Source organism: Dioscorea cayenensis, unplaced genomic scaffold (genome assembly GCF_009730915.1).
Source record: "Dioscorea cayenensis subsp. rotundata cultivar TDr96_F1 unplaced genomic scaffold, TDr96_F1_v2_PseudoChromosome.rev07_lg8_w22 25.fasta BLBR01001538.1, whole genome shotgun sequence".
In the NCBI taxonomy this organism is placed as follows: domain Eukaryota; kingdom Viridiplantae; phylum Streptophyta; class Magnoliopsida; order Dioscoreales; family Dioscoreaceae; genus Dioscorea; species Dioscorea cayenensis.
Genome location: NW_024087929.1, coordinates 1 through 13,819, shown reverse-complemented (window position 1 = coordinate 13,819; position 13,819 = coordinate 1). Strand labels below are relative to the sequence as shown.

The 13,819-nt window shown below is 33.5% G+C and overlaps 2 long non-coding RNA genes across 2 annotated transcripts; both read right to left on the bottom strand.

The window, feature by feature from the left end:
* Nucleotides 1-1,184: 1,184 nt before the first annotated feature.
* LOC120256599 lies at nucleotides 1,185-5,959 on the bottom strand. Its single transcript, XR_005535367.1, has 5 exons — nucleotides 5,835-5,959; nucleotides 5,453-5,633; nucleotides 5,254-5,349; nucleotides 4,000-4,117; nucleotides 1,185-1,762 (listed from the first exon to the last, which is right to left on the bottom strand). It is a non-coding gene; the product is annotated as an uncharacterized LOC120256599 (long non-coding RNA).
* A 907-nt stretch (nucleotides 5,960-6,866) lies between these two features.
* On the bottom strand, nucleotides 6,867-13,585 carry LOC120256598. The gene is made up of 3 exons (XR_005535366.1): nucleotides 11,238-13,585; nucleotides 7,649-11,150; nucleotides 6,867-7,304 (listed from the first exon to the last, which is right to left on the bottom strand). It is a non-coding gene; the product is annotated as an uncharacterized LOC120256598 (long non-coding RNA).
* Nucleotides 13,586-13,819: the final 234 nt, after the last annotated feature.

Below are 13,819 nucleotides of genomic sequence, written 5' to 3'. Positions count from 1 at the left end.
GTTGGATTTATACCTTCAAAATTTGGTACTTAAAGCCTTACTTTTTTAATAATGTCTCCAAAAGCAATACAATGTTTTCATATGTCGACTAGAGCATATCTCTTATCCAATTAGATTGTGTTGGAACAGTAGTACTTGCAGTTGTGTTTCTTGATTTAGCCCCCATTGTTTGCTTGAGAAGCTTCATCTTGCTCATTGTTAGCAATCTGAGATATTTTCTTCCTGAATGTGTTATCATGGTTCTCATACCAAAATGATGCATGACAACAAGCTAAAAAAAAGTAGATTTAAGTTGGAGATATATTACTAGTATCACACTAGAATCAATCCTAAAGTTCATAGGCATCAAACCTAAACTTGGTTTGTATCTCACAAAACCAGGAAAGAATTCATTGCTCTTCTTTCATCAATGGCCTATTTATAGACTTGTATTACATGAACTTAGAAAACCAAGACTTATAAATTCTCACAAGAACTCACGGGATGGACATAGAAACCACCAAACTAAAACACCCTAATAAATATTTTAAAACTTCTAAAATAATTTAAAAGACCTATGACTTGACTTGAAGCTAGAAAGGCACTTTGGTTGGTTAACCAAAGGCTGTAGTTTGTGGTTTATCTTTCTTTTGATAAGTCTTCAGAGGATGATTCTATTGTGCATCAGCATGCCTGCAGCCCCGCAGCCTGGGCAGCAGAATGGGTGCATATTTTCCCTAGGGTTTTCACTGGTGCCATGCCATACTTTGTTTATTTTGCAAAGTATATGTTATCAATCTGAGTACACAATTAATAAATTGTAGATAACATCAATTATAAGTGAACCATTATTGTGCACAACACATGTTAAAATACATCACAAAAATTCTTCTTAGAATTGCAAGCACTTGCAATTTTGTACCGTTGGTGTTGCTAAAAGAGTTGCTTGTCAAAGTGAAAAATTTAACTAATGTCTCATGATGGATGCCATCTAAAGGAGTCACTTATGCATTAGAAAACATAGCTTTTTACCATGACGATCATGCCAAAATCAACAAGAAAACTAACAAACTGAATTTATCTTAAAATCAATCCTTATCAATCTAATTTCTTTTGCAGGCCAGCCAATTGAGTAGTCCCATTGGCGGAAACCATCAAACTCAGCTCTCATCCAGAGTCAACATGATACCAAAATAGCACTAATGATAAAACAGGTAGAAACTAGAAAGAAAGCCCTACAAGACCCTAAACCTTCATTTAACCTATCAAGAAAACCTTCTCTCTTGATGGCCATGCAAACCACATCTCTGTGTACCTCAATACACATGCCTAGGAAGCCAGGGCCACGTAGATGATAAATAACTTTCAGAGGAGGCAGGTTCTAAGTTGTTTTCCAAAAGAAGACTGCACTCAAACCATTTATTTTACAGGAAGATACTTCCTTTTGTGTTTATACAATGGTAAATTAATCTAGAGCACCTATTGAAACTGCTTGTGACCAAGACCAAAAACATACTTTCTAGTTCAATCAACTAAAAAGAGGCTATTTATCAAAGAAGAAAAGCTATTTTGTGGGAAACAATTTATTAAACCTCTATATTTATATAACGAGTCATAAGTTAACGATACCTTCGTAGTTCCACAAGAGTAGGAGTAGGAGTAGCATCTAAAAGCTTGTATGCCACTGGATGCAATCCATGCCTTTTCCTATTCCTTGAAGATGATATATCCCACAAAGAATGGGTCAAGGATCTCGAGATATTTTCCGTTCAATTCCCTTTTGCTGATTAATGGAACATCAAACAATGTCAGTCAGTGGAAAGAACAGATTAATCAAGAATCACTTGATTATGGAAAACAGACAACATGGGAACTTAATATTAGCTATCAAAGCAACTAGGTAGAGCACAGTTTATTAGTTTATACAAAACAATAACCAGTGGGTCAGTCAAACCATCAATTTGTATAAGTGAGATAGCTTTGAACATATAAAACTTTCTCAAAATACCTAATCTCAACCTCCCCTAATATCATCAAGCGATGGTCCGCAATCCAAGAATATTGCATAAAATAATTGTAAATTACATACGTACTAACGCACATGCTCACCCACACGCATATAAAAAAAGCTTAATAAATGTTATAATACATGCTAGCAATTATGTACTCAAAGGCTTTAGCATGAGCTCAAATAATTTCAAGGTTTCCAAGAAACTACTTGCCGCTAGTAAAGCCTGTGCTCATCTGGTATGCAGATAAATTCTTTCCATGCATCTGCATGCTAGTAATTAATGAGGACCTTAGGTTAAAATCAAATTGCATATAATTTCCGATTAAATCTCAGATAATTTTAACTTATAATTTATACCAACGTATATCTATGCTAAAAACCTTAAAAATAAACCTGACAAGAAGAAAAGATCTATAAGCTATAATTTTGCAAAGAACTCCTTACTTTGATTGCCTTACAAAATGTACTAAATTATGTAAATCTAAACAGTATGTAAATATGCATGAGAATTATCCTTGGTATCAAAGTAATTGAACTTGCCCATTATTTTTAAAATTCTTTTTTTTTTTCCTCGAAAACTTGACAAACATTTTAGGAAACAAATTTTGGAAAAACAAATATTAAGTGAAATTTATCAAGAAATAATTTAATATACATGATTGTGGAAGTACATAAAATTTTAAAGAGAATGCATACCCAATCATGAACACGTCTCTAAGTATATATATCGTGCATGTAAGCGAACACAATTATCAATATAATTTAAATAAAAAATTATTGAACAAAAAATAAAGTACAAAATTATAACTTGTTAGTTATAACTTATAAGGATAAGTTTTCAACACTAATAAATATAAAATTTACAAATATGACCTTGATAAAATTTGAAAAAATACAAATAGAAATTTATTTATTTATTTAAGGCATAATACAGAAACAAATACAGATTGTTATTTCATGCTAGAATGGGACTTATCAAAAAATTAAAAAACATGTACTTCTAGGTCTTCTCTAATAACTGCATGAAAAGCCAAATGTTTTGTTAAAACCAGTTTTTGAAATGAACTCAATGAACAAGTTCTTAAAGATATTTTGTTTTTAACAAAACTAAAAACAGGAAACAATGGTAACAAACACCCCCAATTTGAACATGAAAATGAACATATTAAACCCATATCCGACATGTTTTCAAGTCTAATGAAAAAAAATCCTATATGAAAAATGGCAGACAAATATAGTCAATCAAAGACAGTTGCAATTATTTGACCTAAATAAAAGTGTAGCAAAATAGGTTCATACAAAATCCACTAAATTGTGCATAGCAAGCAGCATATGAATCTTAAATTGAAATCATTCTTTTACTCGCATGACTTTAATGTAACAGAAGGATATTCAAGGTTAAATTTGAGCAGTACGATTCACTTTCAATAGGTTGATCCCGCCAAAAAATTGGCATTGATCTCCTCTGTCAATTAAGAGACAGTTAGACAATGGGGCCAACCAGGATAAAACCATCATTAGCATGTCAATCATCTTTCATACACAGCATCATCTTTCATACACAGCATGAAAAATGACAGACAAATATAGTCAATCAAAGACAAAGTTGCAATTATTTGACCTAAATAAAAGTGTAGCAAAATAGGTTCATACAAAATCCACTAAATTGTGCATAGCAAGCAGCACATGAATCTTAAATTGAAATCATTCTTTTACTCGCATGACTTTAATGTAACAGAAGGATATTCAAGGTTAAATTTGAGCAGTACGATTCACTTTCAATAGGTTGATCCCGCCAAAAAACTGGCATTGATCTCCTCTGTCAATTAAGAGACAGTTAGACAATGGGGCCAATCAGGATAAAACCATCATTAGCATGTCAATCATCTTTCATACACAGCTGAACATTTCAAAGTTTCTAAAACAGATTAAAAAAACTTATTTTTTGATGTACAGGTCTCAAAGAAATAAGCTTTTAAAATATCTAAACATCATGAAGCACCACTTACTCTGCAATGCTTCTGAAATTTGGGGAAGCCTTTGCATCGCCTTTGTTTTTGACTTGGCCTTATCTCAGGAGGGAGTTGAACCGGCTCCCTGGGGCAGAATCCACGGCCAAGGACTTGCCTATTCACACGACAATGAGAAACCTAACTATTATAACTATGCTTTCTGACTGAAACAGCACACTAAAAAATAGACAACCACACTGTTATATAACAAACATACAAGAATAACCCATACCAAACTTCTGTACACCATATAAAAGAAGAAATTCAAGTGAAGTCATGGACCGAGACATTTATAGGATGCATTTTTTAGATTATAACAACGTTCTTTTGTGTCATCAAAACTACTTCTAGCATTATATGACTAGATGCTATTAGAACGTAGTGACCAATTTCATATCCGTCAGAAATTTCACTTGGCAATTCTACTTGACTGTGACGTAACAAAAAGAGGTTATGAGAAACAAATCATGAAAAGCATGTGGAGACAAATCATGAATGAATGACATTCATTTAAAGAAACCACAACAATAAGTACAAGCATGAAGGAAAAATAAATCTCCACAGCCTTTTGGGATACAGAATAGTTACAGATTAGTATGTTGAATACCCATGATCAACAATGTAACTAAAACAATACCTGATTTTTGTGAAATCATATCAAATTAAATGGACAGTCCTCCATCATATATTTCTTTTGACAATCGATCAATAAAATTTCCAATGAACATGATAATGCACTCATAGTTGCCAAACCAAAGCCATTGCTCAATTATGACAGCACAAGCTAAAAATAACAAAAGAATTAAATACAACAAGCAATGGGAACAGACAAAGTTAGTCCATCTTTACACCAACTCAGCTTTAATCTCTTACCCATTAATCTCAAATTAAAAGCCTAGCAAACTTTTTTAAAGAGATCTTCTCTGTAACGCAGATCAAACTTATAATTATTAGGGTTTTGCATACCCCTGAAAATATGGAAATTTCATGGGTCATCCACAATTACTCAAATAATAAGTAGGAAAGAAACAAAGATGCATGATCAAAGACATTAAAAATGAAAACAGAAAGATCAAGTAACACATCAGGTAACACACACCAACATTAGGTAATTAAAAAAAAAATCCTAAAAAGCAGGAAAGTCTCGTACTCAATGATCAATACTTGAGTTAAGGTATAAATCATGAATTCTCAACAATCGCTTCTGAAGTTAAAGATAGTACATAATTTAACATGATAAAATTCACAAACCTGTATGCTATTGTTGACCTGAAAATCATAGAAGTATGCAGACCTTATCACACATAAATTGAAATCCTGCCTTCCTTCTCACACTACGAGCATTCACTGCTCCATTAACAAATCAAGAACCAACACTCCACAATTACACAAGAATAAAAGAAGGAAAAATGTAGATAAATAACAAAAAAGAAGTTGTAAATGGTTCAACCTTGAGGAAGGCATCCCAGGTCAAGTCTTAAAGAAAAGGGTTCCGCGCTATGAAAAGGGTGTGATCTGTGGCTTCAGAACAACCACACAGAGAATCCGATCATTTCAAGAAAGCATCCCACTCTTGATCAAACCCTAAACCCATTATTTCTCCTGAAGAAATCATGCAAATCTTGAGAAACCTTCCAAAAAAAAAACCCTAATTAGTCAATATATATATATATATATATATAAACACAGGCACAGAATCGGATCATTTCAAGACAAAAACAATCAAAAATCCTGAAATCAAAGAAAAAAAAAAAAAGGGTTCAAAATAACACTTAAAATCAAGAGGGAATCAAAAATCTAACGAGAAACCTTGTTATAGCCTGAGATCTAACCTGATTTTCCAAGAAGGAACCCGTGATGAAGATCATTTCACTGCCTCGGAACCTCGGCAGGGCAGCGCGGAGACGATCTAGGAGAATGAACGAAAAGGAAGCCAGTAAAATAGACGTTGGAGCAAAGGCACGAAGGAGAAGTGGGTTTTGAATGGTGACTGGGACTATTTATAGACCAAGTTTGTAAGGGAGTCATCTCTTAACGGTCGGCAGGCAGGGCTTTTGAATCTTCTATAACAAACATGGTCATTAATGGCATAATTGCCCTCATAGTACTTGACAAGAATATGAAGTTCAAATGTGTTATTTTGACGCTCTGATTTAATGTAGCCAATGTGTGTCACTATTATATATCTAAGGTAGTTAAACCCGATCGACCCACTTTGATTAAAAAATTAGAACATGCAATGAGGCTAGTCCGATCGTACTCTGTAATTCGGATTTTACATGACCGGTTAAAAATTAAGAAATTTGGTTGGTTTGAAAGAGAACAGATTAAATTAGTCAAATATGGGTCATAGAGAGAGAGAGAGCGAGAGAGACATGCGGAGTAAAATAAAATTAAAATAAAAAATTATATTTTAATTCAAATTAACACAATAAAATTTACTTCCAAGATAAGGCCGTAAGATAAAATTAAAAATGAAATATTTCTCACTAGTTACAAAGTGAAGAGGTGGCCAATGATCATATAATTTATTGATATTATATTTTTTTAAAAATATTTATATCTCGCTACACATTTGTAAGAATAAAAAAAAAATTGCAATTCCATAACTTTCCTAGAGATGGCAAGCAATTGATTCATGCATTGTCCTCAAACGAGATTCATTAGACAAAATGTGCAATAAACAGAGCAAACCATTTAATTGGAAAAAATTGAAAAGCTGGGGCCTGGGGGGCCATTCAGAAATTAAAATTAAATTAATTGGTACAAAAAATAATTTATCCTAATACCTCATTAGACATTAAAATAAAAATCAGCTTGAGAAATGCATTCAAGGATTAGTTTAAAAAAAAGAAAAAAATAAGAGAAATTAAACCAGAAGAATTTTAGTAGAGTGACGTGCAGCTTTTCATTGAACATAAACATTTCATTATATGCACATATACAGACGAGGAATTTAAACACAAACATGCTGCAAAAGGGCTATAAACAATAATCAGGTTGATAAGAAGGGTAGCATTGTTTGGTGATGGTTGCAATGGAGATCACCAGTTGGAGAACTAACTGACATCGATGTCGACTGGCTCCAGGACCCCTCTTTTGCTTTACTGGGCGATAAGTTTAATGTCAAGCTGCCCCTTGTTACCAGCCCCGAAGGCATAGAGGTTGCCAGAATCTGTCAGGGCGAATATGTGCGCGTTCCAGTATATTGAATTGGTGAGGCTGATCTGCACCACCTTCTCTTTAATCTGCTTCAGTGAAGTTGCTAGTTGCGGGCTGAACACATTAGCATGCCGATTCGCCTATGGGCTTGAGAATAAAAATGTCAATGCATGCAGAGATGATATTGGTTTTCGTTAGATATATCAGGATGTTACATAGTATATTAGGCTAGTCTTTGTATTAGATAATTACTTTATATAGTTGTATTCAAATTTGACAACAAAAATTATGAGATAATTTACAAAGGTTTCATTTCATAGTCCATGTGGATAAAGAAACACCATAAACTTATGCAGTTCTGATCTTAATCTCCTCATCTCTGTCGAGAAGGCATAAGGAATTTATTGAATTTGTCTAAGAATGGCATGCTAATTGCTTGAATTAAATCTAAACAAACAACGAAGACTGGAATAGCAGTACATACCTGTCCATCTATGGCAGTGGCATGACCCAAACTAAAAGATTCACCGCACCCAAATGAATAGACATCTCCATCCTCGGAGATCACAAAAGTTGTGTAGTTGCCGGTGGCAACATGGAAAGCCAGCCTGCCATGTTAATTGACAATCCTTTTTCACATGTACAGAAGTTGCTGTTTCGGTGTTGTTCTTGGTAACGCAGAAGAGATTCTTGTTTAACTGGAGATAATTGTTTTGGAATCCCATCCCAGCATGTTTCCCATTTTTCTTTAATTTCTTTTTCCCACTCCTTTTTCTTTAACTCAACCTCTCCTCTTATTTTTTTTGTTTTGCTTCACTTTTATCTTTTCTTTTTCCTCTGCTAGTTGGGAGTTTAGAAGTTCTACCTGATTTTCCATGTTGATGTAGGCTTCCAGAGAGCATGGTCTCAGGGGGATTTGTTCTTCGGTCACAAGTTGGGCATAGAGAGTTTTTAAGGTGGAGGTGGATGGTTAATTTAGTGAGTATACTTGCAAAACTTGGAGTGGTAGGGGATATCTGTAAGTTGTCTATCAGGACATGGTCTTTAAGATCGAAATGTAATTTAAGTGGAGCTCGGAAGGACAAATTTGTGCTGTGGGGAATTATTGGCAAACCTGCTGGTTTTACAAGAAATTTTACAAGAATTATATCTAAAGTCTAAAGGTCAGTGCACCGAGTTCTCACCATAGTAAAGAACGCGAATGGACCTGTTGGTTTTACAGCCACAGTCTTTACTATTATTCAGATGGACAAACTCTGGGTTTGAGCTATTTTATTAATTAACATAATTATCAAATGACCACTATCTAATGACTACTGCAAGAATGTAAATCTGCATTACTAATATAGGAGTTTAAATCTACATTACCTTCTACCTCCACCTCAAGGTGGGGCTTCTACTACTTGATGTTCAAATAAGCATCTAGACAGTTTATCTGCTAAACTGTTAGCACTACCTTTAATATGCTCAAATCCCACAATACATGCTGAATTAACTATTCTATCCTTGAGCGCTAACCATCTACGCTGGCTAATTCTTTTGCTATTACTTTTTTCAAAGAATTTAATTATAGCTTCACAATCAATTCTAACTAATATTTCTTTTTTATTTAGTAAAAAAAACCTAAAACTATCTAAACCATAGCTAGCTGCTAGAAATTCTTGATCTATGCTAGAAGTTAATCCTATTTCATTAAACTGTCCACTACTATATCTACATATCTCCTCTTCTACTCTAGATGAGTATTTATTGGGTTTCCTTTTTAATACGGCTCCCCATCCTAGTTCACATCCATTGGTTTCTATTATTAAATAATCGTTTTCTAAAGGGAGTTTAAGATCAGGTATTTCCTTTACTAACTTAATTTTTTCTATTTGCCTAGCATCTTCGATATTAAATTGTTTCTGTCCTGTGCTACCTAGCTTTGCATATTGTTCATTATCTATTAAATTTCTGATTTTAAGTTGATGGATTAATTTATCAAATTCTACTCTTAATTGTTCAAGCCTATTTTCTAAACTAATTATCCTTAATTCTAAGGTTTGCGCTCTAATATTTGTATTGACTACTGGTTCAGGTAATGGTAAGGTAACTGATTTTTCTAGACAGAATTTACAACATTCTACTAAACAGTTTTTGCATTGGTATCTTAGCTTTAGTACTGGATATCTATTACAGTGTATAGAGGGTTTGTCATTACTACCACTATTATTTTTCCACTTGTGCTCACATTCACTATTCATCCTAATTCTATTAGCATTTCATTTAATTCTCTAATAATTTGTAACTCTGTACGTTTTTCTTCAAATTGATCATCTATAAATTTGATTTTTGTTGCTATGTTAACAAATTGAGGCGGTGTCTTAGGTAATACTTGTTCATTATATTTTTTATGAATTATACTACCTAATGGTTCGGGTAATTTTAAAAATAATTTTTCTCCTATTGCTTTATCATAAAAACATCCTGCTTTGGTACTATAATACATGAAATCTTGATAAAAAGGCTTTATCTCACTCCATGTTTTAATTTGTAATTGTTCTAGTTTCCTAATTGCATCTACTTGCGAGGCATTACTACTACTGCCAGATTTCATTAATTCTAAATTATTATTTTCATATCTTACCCCTAGTTCTCCTGTTTCATTATTACTATTTTCATATTTTACAACTAGTCCTCCTGTTTCATCATGCATTAACCTATCATTTTCTAATAAATGACCTTTTTCTATCATTTCTATTTCTAGTCTTGATACTTCATCTAATTCTAACTCAATTCCTTTTCCTACGATTACTGTATTTTCAGGAAGTCTATTCATCTTCTAAAGGAACTAACAATTGCCTCGTACATTAAATAAAAATCAAGCTATATTCGTAGCACATACCTTAGCGTCCTCAGAGAGAGATTCTCTGAAGCCATTAAAATTTCTAAATAAACACACTAACAAAGATTTCTATCGCCTAATATTTTGATATATTATTGCTTTCTTCTAATAGATTTACTATCTCTACCAATTAACTAACTTCTAATTTAAAAAGTTCTACTAAGAATAGAATCAAAGTATTCTAGGGCAAGGATGAGATAGAAATCAAGCTATATTCATTCATAATGAAGCAGCATATACCTTAGCGTCTTCAGAGAGAGATTCTCTGAAGCTATTAAGACTTCTAAATAAACACACTTACAAAGATTGCTCTGAGACTGGTAGGAGGTCCAGTGGAGTGTTTTTTTCTTCTTCTGCTCTGGAGAAAGGTTTCTCTTCCATTTTATAAAGGGAGGTTTCTTAATGCTTAAGGCATCTCCAGAGCACACCGTACCCTAAGCATTACAAAATTATAAAATGTGGGACCTCATGCTTTACTAATTGACAATGATTTGATAGTTAACGGCTCAAACAGTAACCTCTTTTTATGCTCTCTGCCACTTGGCTGGGGTTTAATGGTGTTGATGAGCTACGAAGTAATAATGTGTAGACCTCATGCCATAATAATCTACAGTTTTCCCAAAGCATCCAATGTGAATAAGGTGAAATCTCTCTGTTCCGTTGTTCTCTCTCATAAATGACAACTCCAACAATCATTGTGAAAGATGAGAATAAACCAAACTTTATAAAATTTGCTTCAATAGAAAATTGAATAATTTTTCAAAGCAAGGACAACTTTATTCTCTGCGCTAACATATATGGAACTGATGCGGCCATATCTATAACACATTTTACCTTGCTCTCCATTGGAATTGGGTATGCACCCGATGGTCAGGAGATAGATTAAAACTTGGATTTAAGCAATGATTCTTTTCCATAGCAATGTTATCCTTCTAATATTGAATGGAAATCTTACAATGCTTTGATTGCTTTCTCTTCCACATAACTTTAGTTCTTTTTTCTTTGGGAATTTTGATCCCTTTCAATTTTGCTTATCTTGTTGTTTGTTTGAGGTCTCAAGGAAGAGTTTTCTTCTTTGAATTCTTTCTTCTTTTTTTTTCACCTTTGGTGGATCCTTTCAATTCTTTTTTTCTCGATGGAGTTTAATTTCTCCATTGCCTTTTCAATTCTTTCTTCTTCTTTTTTTCACCTTTGGTGGATCCTTTCAATTCTTTTTTTCTCGATGGAGTTTAATTTCTCCATTGCCTTTTCCTTATTGTCTAGAATGTTTATATGAGAGTTACGGATCTCAACCCACTTATCAAAACAAGCTATCATAATATCTATCACATTAGAGAATTCATTAATAAGGTTGGCCTCTATTGAGTCCTTTGGTAAGAAAATGTACGAGGCAATTGTTAGTTCCTTTAGCTATCACAATATCAAAATTATATATTATAAAAAAACACTTTTGCCATCTTAAAAGTCTCTTCTATTCATGCATGGGTGGATATTAATTTCTAATAGAATTGCTTTTACCTGGGAATTATCTATGCTTGCTATCGATTTCTTTGGTAATATGAAAACTTCTTTTTTTAAAGCTAAAAGCTTTTTCTCATTATTGTGATATCTTTGATTCTTTATTTATATATGTTCTTGATGTAAATCTATTCTCTTGTGGGGTGCAATGTGCCTACAAGAGAAGTGTATTTTTCTTGCTTCAGTAAAATAAGAATTGAAAGTATCCTTTTCTCGCAGCTACCAACTCAACAACTCAACAGTAATAATTGGGCCAAACATGATAGATTTCTTACTAATGTTAGCTGGATTACTATATTTTCTTGTTATAAAGTTAGGAAATTTGCCATAATTGCCTCTGATCATGCTCCTTTTTTGATGATAGCCCGTACTCTCAATCATTATTTGAATAGAATTTTTAAATTTGATGATTACTAGTTAGAATATTTGATTGTCACAAAATGATTAGGGATTTCCTCAATTTACTTACTAAAGCCTCTGCTATACATACTTTCTCTCACATTCTATCCTGTTGTAGAAATGGGTCGATTACATGGAGATCTAGCAAACTTAATTCTTTAGATGAAGAAATCATGGAAACTAAGAGCCAAATTTAATTCTAGCGCAGAATACCCAAAGGTTGGTAGCTCCCAGATCCTGCACAACAAACTCAATGCTCTTCCCAGGCAAAATTCTCCTAAATGAGCCCAGAGAACACAGCTCATGTGAATTCAGGATAGGGCTGTTGATTCAAGTTTTTATCATATGAGTGTTCAAACTTCAGTGGCAATACTTTCCACAATAGAGATGGTATTGAAAAGTCTTTTATAAATTTTTACAATGATTTGTGGAATGGCAGTCAGCAAACCCCTTTCTCTGAAATTCTGAATGCTCTACCCTCTAATCTCAATACCATTTCCATCAGGGGCAATGAGCTTCTAACTAGACGAGTCACTAAAGTTGAAATCTTGAAAACCCTTATGACACTTACCACAGGCAAGAGCCTTGGCCTGGATGGCTTCAACACAGAGTTTTATCGCTTCTTTTGGGAGGCATTGCTACTAGTTTGTTTGACACTATTAGCTATTTTTTAATGACTGCTTCCATGCCTAAACCTTAGAGTCACACTTTTGGGGTTCTTATCCCTAAATCTAATCATCCTTGCAAAGTCACTAACTATAGGCTTATTTATATTTGCAACATTTGTTAAAAGCTCATTAATAAAATTCTCACTAATATATTACAGTTGGTTTTACCTAATCTTATCAATAACAAGCAGCATGGGTTTTTAGCTGGTTGTCACTCAATTGATATCATTATTGTGGTGAAAGAAATGGTTCAACTCTTTAGAAGAAGAAACTAGCACTGCCCTTAGGATGATTTTGAAGGTAGATATCGAGAAAGATTATGACACTCTCAATTGGAATGTTATTCTTGCCACCTGTGCAAAAATGGGCTTTCCTACGGTTTGGATCAATTGGATCAAGGCTTGTCTAAATTTGACTAGCTTTTCTTTCATAATCAATGGTCAATCTTCAAAGATTATTAGAGCCAATAGAGGGGTCAGACAAGGAGACTCTTAGACCCTTATCTCTTCTTGCTAGCCACTCAGAATTTTTCTACCATGTGTAATTATGCTCTTAAACTAAACATGATCCTTGGTTACTCAGAATTTCTCTGATAACGATCATGTCATTGTCTCTAAAGTCATAAAGAGACTTGCCCATAATATTAAAACTTGCCTCCATATCCACTCTACTTTCTCTAGACTGAATCCTAGCAATTCTACATCTACTATGTACTTCCCTATCTACCAACAACATAATCTTATCCCTAGAGAATGGAACGCCATTGTGGATGGCTTGGTGGCTCGGCATGGAAGATCACCTAATATTTCACTTATTCATCATGGTCTCGACCTTCCTCGTTAATTATGAAGTTGTTACATAAATCCAACTTTGTAGTTACTTAGTGCTCCTTGTTTTTGCTTTCTTGTTGTTTGGCTACTTTGTTTTGGGGTGCTTTTATGTCTAAACTATATTCTTTGTAGTTTTTTGTGCATTTAATAATACTAACATTAAGCTCTTTTTAAAAAAAATAAAAAAAATCATCAGTAAGCTTTTTATGCCAAAGTCTGATTTACAGTCAACTATAAATAAATTTTCTTTCCTTCAACCAAATTGATGAGGGTTTCTTCTGATAGAAATGGAGGAAATGTTTCACCCTTTTCATTGTACGACCTTACAATTATATATACAGCTATAGATAACAAAG